Genomic DNA, 10,553 nt, shown 5'->3' on the forward strand with positions numbered 1-10,553 from the left:
CAGTGTGTTTCAGTTTCAGTGCCATTCACACTGCCACACATCCTATCTGTGTGACACATACACGTGTTTACTTGCAGTGTGAGTGTAGCCTTTGTAACTGAATTGGTCTCTGACAAAACTTCACATTAAAATGAAGGAAAAACTTCTTAACTGAATCAGAGTTAAGAGCTTGGAACTAAGAAGGCACATGTTGGTTCATTAGTGATTTTGGGTATTAAATAAAACAGCTCTATTATACAATTCTTAAACAAATAATCGCTATTAATGACATGTTTGATACTTGATGTGTGGTTCTTTGGATTAGAAGAGAAGATACTTGGCTAATGTTGCTAACAAATACTAGACTTCTCCCAGCTGGCCACCAATGTCAACAGACATAAATTTAAAGTTAAATGTTGGTCATAACGTCAGATGACATAAAAATTTACACCAGGACAACGTCTAATAGTGTAACGTGTCTGCAGGGCTGTCACCAATTTACTCATCTCTGTAAATTCTGTCCAGATGCATTTTTAGCATCCTGAAAAGAGGAAATGTTAAGGAAAAAGAAGAAGTACGGGCTCCCTACATTATCACCAATTATAGAGTTATTAATATTAGCACAAAATGTAAAATGTAAATGTAATAGCTTTAAAGCTCCATCAGATTTTGTATTATTTAAAAGAACAGTATGGATAGCACTTGTTTAAACATTTAAGCCAACATTGGAGCTACAATATTAGTATAATTTAGTGTTTATAGCCTAATACATAGTTCTAAACCACATCACACTATCTGAAAAAAGATTTGGATGTGTTCACAGAAACAGGTAAGAAAAGACAATGTCTAATGTTGGAGCTGAGAATAGCATTCCAGTCATTTTACACTATTTAATTTGGAGTTTACTACAACTAGTTTGTCAGTCATTCAAGACATGTTTGGTATTTCATGCACACATATTTAGTTCACAATAAGAGAATCTAGGATAATGGTGCTAAAAAACAGTGGAGACCATTACCAATGTTTTACTGCAACAACATGGCTAGGTCTTATTAAAAACAGTTAAGCCGAAGTGGTATCTGTAAGGGCAATTGGCCAATCAAGCTGAAAGACATCATTGATCAAAATTGATGTGAAAAATAGTGATTGGTCAATCTCTAGTAGAAAGACAACCTTTTTAGGTAAAAATGGTAAAAGTGGTAACAGCACAGGTCCTGTGTTTGTTAGCAATGTTAGCTTAGCAAAGTTCTGTTACAGTAAAAACACACTGCTATAATTATTTGTGTGTGTGTGCGTGTGTGAGTGTGTGTGTATTAGTCAGGGTCAGTGGTGTCAGGTGTCGGAGCGTCTGCGTGCACACGCTGCCATTAACAATTCCTCGCTTTTTAACACGGTTATCAAATCACCACTGCAGCTGTCTCCACCAACACACACACACACACACGCATGCATGCAGACACACATACACACACACTCCTACTGCCTTAATCCAAGCACGCAACCAGACTCCACCACACACACACACACACACACACACACACACACATACATACACATACATACATAAACATATACTTTATACCACACACACATATAAATAGCATATGTTCATAAATGCACATAAAGTATGTACATACACACACACACACACACACACACACACACAGTCAATGTAATTCCCCAGGAATGAAGCAACACATGCTGAAACACACACTAATGCATTCATGCTAATGCGTACACTTGCAGAATGATGGACACACACACACACTGTGCTAGTGGTATGTACAGACTGTGTGTGTGTGTTTGTGTATGTGTGTGTGTGAGAGAGTGCATGCCTACTCAATTTAGTCTTTCATTGATGGGATCACAGTGAAATGTTATATGCTGTACACACTCTGGACTGTTGCACACATCCGCTGGAAAAAAGAGAGAGAGAGAGAGAGAGAGAGAGAGAGATTTAAATAGAATGTAAAAGTAAGGGAGAGAGAGAGAAAGAGAGTGATCACGAATAAAACGGGCCTGTGTGTCTCAATACTTTGTTAGCTGTCTATGGGATGTCATAAGCAGCTCTTAAACACATTGTCAGTGTGGAAAAAGAGTTCAACATATAAAACTCCTGATTCTTTCCTCAGTGGAATCCAGGCAGATACAGCTAAACAGACTCTTCCATTGGCTGACACTTCAAAGGTAGAACTGAAGACCTCAGATTAACCACCAATACAATTAAGAACTGATACAGGACATAACCAACTACATTCTGATTTCTTATCGCATGCTGGGTTGGAATTTTTTTTATATAAAAATAAAGTTTTTGCTCTAGGTCTTCTGAATATGACACTTACTTAATGTTACTGGTAGGGTAACTATGTTTAATCAGATGTTCTGTCAGCCAATTATTTAGCCTCAGTTTCACTACTGAAGGAATCCTATCAACATTGAAGCAAATCACATTGGCACTGAACTGTATTTTATCAATAATGAATCAGCTGGTATCAATGAACTGAATCACATAGCACTGAATTAAAGTGCATCTAACAGTTACTTCATTTACTCTTCTGATCTTGTTTATACCAAATACTAGAACATGTTTAAAGTGTTTTAAACGATACAATTAATGTTAATAGAGAGTTCAATCGTCAATCCACGTTTGTGGATGTTCTTAAAATGTTGTTTTTTACATTTTTAAATCTTACTTTAAACCTTTTTGTAATGTTAGTGTTTGTCTAGATGGGAGCGTTATTTGAGAAACAATGTTGTGATACAACATTTAAATTCTGGTGTTTTAATTTTTTGTTTTAGGGATGTTACTTTAAACGTTTTTGTAATGTTAGTGTTCGTCTAGATGGGAATATTATTTGCGAAACGTTATAATAATGTTGTAATGCAAACCATTATTATGTCACATGTTTTCAGAATGTTACTGGAACACAATTACTGTAATGCTACAGGGTAAACTTCTTGCTAAATAAACATATAAAATTCTTTGCTAGCTGGGCGTTGCTACAGTTCAGTTGTAAACTAGCTAGTCAACTGCTAATATAGGCAGTAGGGAGCAAGGCAGCTCACTGTGTATTAGAACAGAACCGTAGTGAGTGAGACGAGGGTATTTGCAGAATGTTGGATGATATTTTGATACATAGGGCAGGAATCCGTCTCAAGGGTGGAGCCTAGGGAATTCCAAATGCTAACGAGCTTAACGAGCCTAGCGTGCATAACAAGATTACTAATAAAAAAGAGGACTGGGGTTCAATTAAGGGCAAAAATTAGCACTGTGAACTACTTAATGTTCTGTCTTTATGATGACCCAAGAGAAAAACACACACACACACTCACAATACTTTGGAAAGTGAGAGGCTGAGTGCCCGAATGGGGCGAGGTTAACCCTGCAGTTGTCGCAGGTTCTGTGAAAGCAATATGCTGAACAGCTGGAACACAAAACACACCCTACATACACACACACACAGTAGTGATAAACACTCTCAGACGTACACACACACACGGGCAGATGACCTGCATGCCGAAGTTAATGTCAAGGCCTGACCCCTGAGGCCTCCAAGGAGAGGAGCACCGATGGAAGGATGGGTGTGCTGCTTTACTGAAGCCTGAAATCAGCTCCGGAGCAAAAATAGCAGGATGTTGATCTTCTAATCCAAGTCAGGATTAGAGTTGATGAGTGACGGTCTTTCCTTAGCTTCTGTCAGGCAGACGCACATACCAATGCACGTATACTGCATATATGTGCACACACAAACTATCAACCAGCCATAAAATCAATACCAATATCTTCTATGTTCCCTCATAATCCGTTTTTAGCTCTACTGACCATATAAGAGCATTCTGTAGTTCTATAATTACACACCATGATCCATCTGTTTCTCTGCAGTCCTTATTATTCTCCCACAGAACCACCACAGAGCGGGTATTATTTGGGTGGTGGGTCATTCTTGCTGCTGGAGTTCTGAAAGTTGCAGTCGCTATTATTATTTTGCTTCTAAACTGAAAGCAGAAGCATTTCTGAGTGGAGAAGGGACAAAATATTGAGTGTAATGGTATTATTGTCCTGGAACGACCACGCCTGCTAAGCCTAATTTGTTCATTCTAAAAACTGGGCTGTCAGGTCGCTTTTGTGAGAGTTCTTCTGGCCACATCACGTGTGTTTAAGTATATACATCACATGTACAGCCTCTAAAAGAGGATCCGGCTCAGTTTTACTAAACACGAGCAACTGGTGGAGCAATGGAGACTTCAGAAGGGGAAACACAGACCTCAGTAGCTCATTCATTCATAGTAAAATCAAACAAAGAAACAAAAAAGTGAAGGAAGCGCCAAAGCCAAAAAGGAATCCATGCTAAAATCAGGATTCATGTGAGATTGGCATTTGAACGGTGGATGGAGCTCTGTGAGTGATGCTGAGTCTGACTGAGCGTGCTCTCACTCCCTGACTGAAGATAACCTTGAATCAGATTCATCCGCTCTGAAAGGAGACCGCATCACACCGGACATCAGTTTTAAACACTGTGTACGATTTTAGATACTACTTCTTAGCTGCCCCACCTTGTTAGTGTAAAGTTAGAGATATTTTTTATTGATAGGTTCATATTTACTCCAATAAGTCATATTCTATTGATAATACATGTTTACAGGGACTAGACAAGCTGTGTATGTATGTATGTATGCATGCATGTATCTTTGTCAGTAGTGGATGCAACAGTAGCTGAATTTATTCACAAACATTTGGGTATGTAGTGTATCTGAGCGTGTGTTGGTTAGCTTATCATCTCCTCCAACTTTACTGCCTTATCATATCCTGTTTGCTTTCCTTGATTCTGCTGATGTATACCTCACCGCCTCAATAAACACATCGACAAAGTCGATATTCAAATGCAGCCAATCTTCAGCAGTCTCCACAATAAAAACACATTTTATAATAAAACCACATACAAACTGACTCCAGACTACCCAGATACATACTTAGTTTACACACATATTTAAGCTCATATTCTCTACAGGTGACCCACATTTCAATGCATTAGTTTATACCAAACCATACCACCCCATCTGTTAAACATGGTGGTGGTGTTCTGACATAGGCAGAAAGGTGTCCCACTTCTACAAAGATCCAAAGTATACTACCTCATCTGTTAAACATGGGGGTGGTGGATGGGTGTTCTGAAATCTGCAAGGAGATTCTTTTCACCTCCAAAGTTAAGCCTTAAAAGCTAAAATGTTTTCCACTGTTCCATTTACCTTCCCAAACACATTCATGGATGTTAAGGTCTGATCTGCTCAATTCCATTCTTTTCAACTTTCAATTTTAGAAGTCACTAGTCATCATCCACATTATCCAAAAACACAATTACTGATGTACACTAATTTCCACACATTCTGCCCATGAGCCAAACCATAAAGCACTGTCTTAAAACAAAGATATTATTACTTATTCTCAAGGTTTTTATAACGCATTTAAAGATGCTGAGGTCTGGTCTCTGGGGTAAGGATTTGTTGTCCTGAGAAGAGCAACAGCTTCAGCAGTTTGATCTGTTTTTTTTTCTCAATAAGAGCTTCTTGACTAGCTCCACCTCCTTTCACACTCACACTGTTGAGTCATCTTCTTACAGTGGAAGAATGGAAGCGAGAGTGGAGCTTGATCTTTGTCTCTCTCTTAGAGATGAAGTGCTGTTTATCTAGTGGGGGCAGTGTTGGTGGTCTACTGGGTCTTGATCTAAATAATAACTCCTGACAACTCCGGAAAACTTGGGCTTGTAGGTATAAATAAACAAAGGGTGGTCTCAGACTTTTCACACTGTAGTTATTACTGGGGGAGCATTTTTTGGTATGTAACTGCCAGTCGTATCTATAATGTGCCCCCTTTGCCCCATATAAGCCCCCCTTTCACATATATACACAAACACACATATCAAGGACACATCTTCACCTTCCTACCCTCAACAAAGGCCTGAGTGTGCGCACACACATACATACACACAGCCCTATTATTTTGGTCTCATTTTCCCACGCTCAAATGTTACCTGTCTGTGTTTCCTAATTCACTTTCCTCAGCAATATCAAACATTCCCACAATCAAAGTGCATGCTATTGTGTGTCTGTGTGTGTGTGTGTGCTCTGTTCTTTCTGTCTGGTGTGAATTGGGCACCATTTCCTGCCATGAAGCTCAAGGCGCCTACTTTCTCACTGCAGCGCAACTATCAGGTGTGTGTGTGTGTGTGTGTGTGTGTGTGGTAAGAGTAGAGCTTGGTCTTTCCTGAGATCTATTGTCTCGGGCATATGGGTACAACCAGTTGCTACCTGATAATACACACACACACATTAAGGTAGAATTGTTTAGGTCTGATTTGAGATACTGTATTTCCTCTATTCCTTAAAGCCCCACACTTAGGCCTGAACAAACATATACAAACCAAATCATAGGCCCCTATTTGTGTGAATGCATGCGTGTGTGTGTGTGTGTGTGTGTGTGTGTGTGTGTGTGTGTGTGTGTGTGTGTAAAAAACAGAGGTTTATACAGCTCTTGACCTTGGTATCCCAATATCAACATTTATCAAATGATACCATGGCAACAATGAATTCTAAATTATACATGAACATTCTGAAGAAAAATGTCAGGACATCTGTCCTTGAGATGAATCTTTAAAAGAATTTATGGATCATGCAGCAAGACGATGACCCTAACCTAGCACACGTCATTCTACCAAAGCATAATGAAAAACATTTTGACACATATTACCATTTACTATTTTAACTCACTAAACTCACCAGTGTACAGATGTTTCTACTATGAATTTAGTTTTATACGATAATAAATTAATGGCAATTGCATTCTGAAACAACATTTTATCACTATAGGGACTATTTTGCTGAATAACAGACTGTCCAATTTTAAAAGTTTTTAAAAGTTCATTTTAGGCCAATGTTTTCTTAGAATTTGTAAAACAAAACTTTCAGTGGTTCAGATGTGTAGTTATGTTCACTAAAACTGTAAAAACTGTGACTCTGCAAGTTTATTTGTGTGTTTATGAGTGTTTTACACCAAACTCATGTTGAATTCTACAATAATATTAGTTTAATAATGTAGGTAAACTACAAATATTCATAAATAATTACACTGAAACAATTAAAGGTTGGGATTTTTAAACTAATTTAACTAAAAAATTCAGTACTCAAAAAGTGTTGAACATTTAACTGGCTTTACTGCCATACTAAACATATACAGTAAAAATATTTTATAGAATGTGTGTGTTTGTGTGTGAGGGGGTGAAATTACACAGAAAATATAAAACAGAATTTTCTCCTTACAGCCCTTTTGCTCTGTGAACAGGTCCCGGCATGCCTCGAGGGCGCATATGTCTCTCCCCGCCCCTTCCCTTCCATTCCCTCCCCCTCCGTCTCTGTTTGAATAATAAAGCTCTATTTGCATCTCTAAAGCTGAGACACAAACGGCTCAACTTTGAATAATCACAGCTCTGAGCCGTACATGCCTGCACTGCTGCCGGCATGTGTGAACTGCTGTGTAACAGTGCTGTGAAGTGCTGTGAGTGTAACTGACTGAAAAACACACATAAACAGAATTGTAGAGCTTCACAGGGCTGGAAAACTAAGTATAAGTGGTTCTAATAAAATAAAAAAAACAGCTACAATAGGATCAATTTTCAACTTACAATCCACATGACTGGTTACAAACAGAACATTTTAGAAGGACAGAGGCTCAAAAGTGTAAATGGGCAGATGTTCACCAATCTGCCAAAAACTGCATCTAAAAATTGTGAAACAATTTTAGAAAAAAATCCTAAACATAAAATTGCAAAGACTTTGGATATCCCACCATCAAATGTACATAATATCATCAACAGATTCAGAGAATCTGGAGAAGTCCCTGAGGGAAAGGGACAATGCTGACCGAAATGCTAGTGATCTTCAGGCCCTCAGGTGGCACTGAATTAAAAACAGACATGATTGTCTATAAATACAATTTACAGTGTAATTCATATGTCAAAATAATAAAGAAATGCCATAATCTTCTCTGAGCCAAAGCTTATACAAAAGTTTTGATTAATCTGACTACAGAATAGTTTTGAGGTTTGCCTCAGTCCATTGTGGGCTTTCTGGATTGTGTTTGCATATGGCTCAATTAGATGAAATGGTAAAATATTTCCCTTTCAACATTTGTTGTGTGTTCTGTGTTCTATAGTGAATCAAATATGTGTCTGAGATTTGCTAATCATATTTATATAATACAATGAGGGATATTACTATCATATATATGTATTTAAACATATTTCATTTATATTCTAATACTTTCCAATCCTATAAACACATCTGTGTGTTTGCGTTTTACCATAATGTCATAATTCGAAAAGAATCATGAATGAAAATCTGAATCTTATTAAAATTCTTTACTCTCCCTTTCTTCATATCCTTCGGGTACAAATTTCGCTAGCACGCTGTTCCCACGCGTGCACACACACACACACATGCTGTCAAATATGAAATGTTGTTACTCCAGTGCCTGCGGGCTTGAAACTGCTCTCTAAGTTTCAGTATAAGATCAGACATCTGCCAACACTGCAGCGCTTTATGCGAAGATTAGCCTGTCAGGATTACCTAATATGTGCGTGTGTGTGTATGTGTGTGTGTGTGTGTGAATCTATAGTACAGGAAAGTGACTCACACCACAATTAAACTTTAAAATAATGCCTGTGCTTTGCCTAACCCTAAACTCACACACACTTATCAAAAACTTTCATCATTTTGCATAATGACATGGTTCAGATGTGAACAAATGCATCCAGAGTGGGTTTGACAAGAAACACTTTGTTCTAGAGAAATACTGTGAGGTAAAAAAGGTTTAGAGTGGTGTTGAATGAAACAAAAGCTCTGAAAAGTTTAATACCTCGTAAAACTACATCACACAGCTCTTAAAATAAAATGACTATGAATATTTTGTCCAATGTCTCAGACTTAGGTTTACATTAGCTTTTGCATAAAAAGCATTTTTAAGTGCAGTAGAATGCATTATGCATTCTGTCATGGTGGTGCAGCTTCAATGCTAACAGCACAGTGACAATGCTGGAGGAGAGAGACGATACAAATGCTGCAGGGTGATGCTAATGGTAAAGCTAAAAGCACAGTACCGGTACTCATGCAGGGTGAGGCTGATGTGTTAGTGTAACGTTTATTAGGCTAAATGCAAAAATGTAAAAATGGATGTAAAAAACTCATTATTTAATATTTTACATTTAGTACAGTGTAGAAGAGATATAGCATAATAAAATGTTAAAATTTAAAAATCAGAATTTTAAGAAAAATGAAAAAAGAATCTTAATTTTCAGGATTTTCCCATTTACTTTGGTGAAGAAAATATTTATCAGTTATTTCAATCTTTAGTTTTTATTTCTGCCTTTCACTAACATAATTTAAAAAATGTTTGTTTTCTCAGGTTTTTTCAGATGTTTCATTTTTTACATATTGTAACAAAAATCATATGGTATAATGCAACTTAGTTTTGTTACAAGAAAAATCTGAAAACTGAGAGAAGATTTTTTTAATGAAATTCTTGTTGTAATGTGCAGATATAAAAAAAATAAGAAAATTAAACAAATGGATGAAAACCCATGTATTTTATACTACAATGTTAAGAGTTATATAATAAAGAAAATCAATTTTCTATTTTAAAATATAGCCTTAAATTGTCAGTCAAATGATAGACATTACACTGACCATTATACCATCAAATCTGTGTTACAAGATAATTTTTTCTGATATTCTCTTGAAAAGTTCAGAAAATGGTACTGCCTGCTATTAATGCTGCAGTAGTGGTGCTTGGGTGGTGTGTTGGCAACACTATGTTAGCATTGATGCTAATGGCACAGTAGTTATACTGGGTAAAGCCGTTGGCCTGCTACTAACGCTGTTGTACCAATAGTGAATAAAGCCAGCGGTCAGGATGCTAATGCTAATGCTGCTGTAGGTAATTTTGATTGTAATTTTCTCAGAGGGCGTCTGAGAAAAACATGTACATCGTCGTTCTGGATGGGAATAAAATCACAGAGGACCCCCCATAAAAGAGAAAATTACCCCAGGATCCCCTAAGAAACTAATACAGTCCGGATAGGGTTTCAGTCACTCTGTCAATAAGATAAAAACACTCTTCCTGTCTGCTAAGTTACATTTACCATTCTCATAAAGAAACTATTAAATTTTTCTGCAATTTAAAATTTTACACCAAACCACTTTGTATGCGTGTTTTTGTGATTAAAATACACCAAAATTTGACAAACTAAAGAAAATACAACTTTTTACTATTTTTCAATTAAAGTTGTACTTATTTTAAAGCAGTCAAATGTCCCACAAAGTCACAAATGTTACAGTTTTCACTTCTGAAAGCAATTTTGATGAATAAACAAACGAACAAACAAACAAAAAAACAAATATACTCACTAATACACACACAGTGTGGCGTCCCCTCGCGCGCCTACTACAGAAATTGCTTAATGAACGGAACTCCTTTCCTTGTCCCTCACTAAGTTCCTAATCTCTCACTAAGCCTCAACAAAAAC

Source organism: Astyanax mexicanus, chromosome 17 (assembly GCF_023375975.1).
Source record: "Astyanax mexicanus isolate ESR-SI-001 chromosome 17, AstMex3_surface, whole genome shotgun sequence".
Lineage (NCBI taxonomy): Eukaryota > Metazoa > Chordata > Actinopteri > Characiformes > Acestrorhamphidae > Astyanax > Astyanax mexicanus.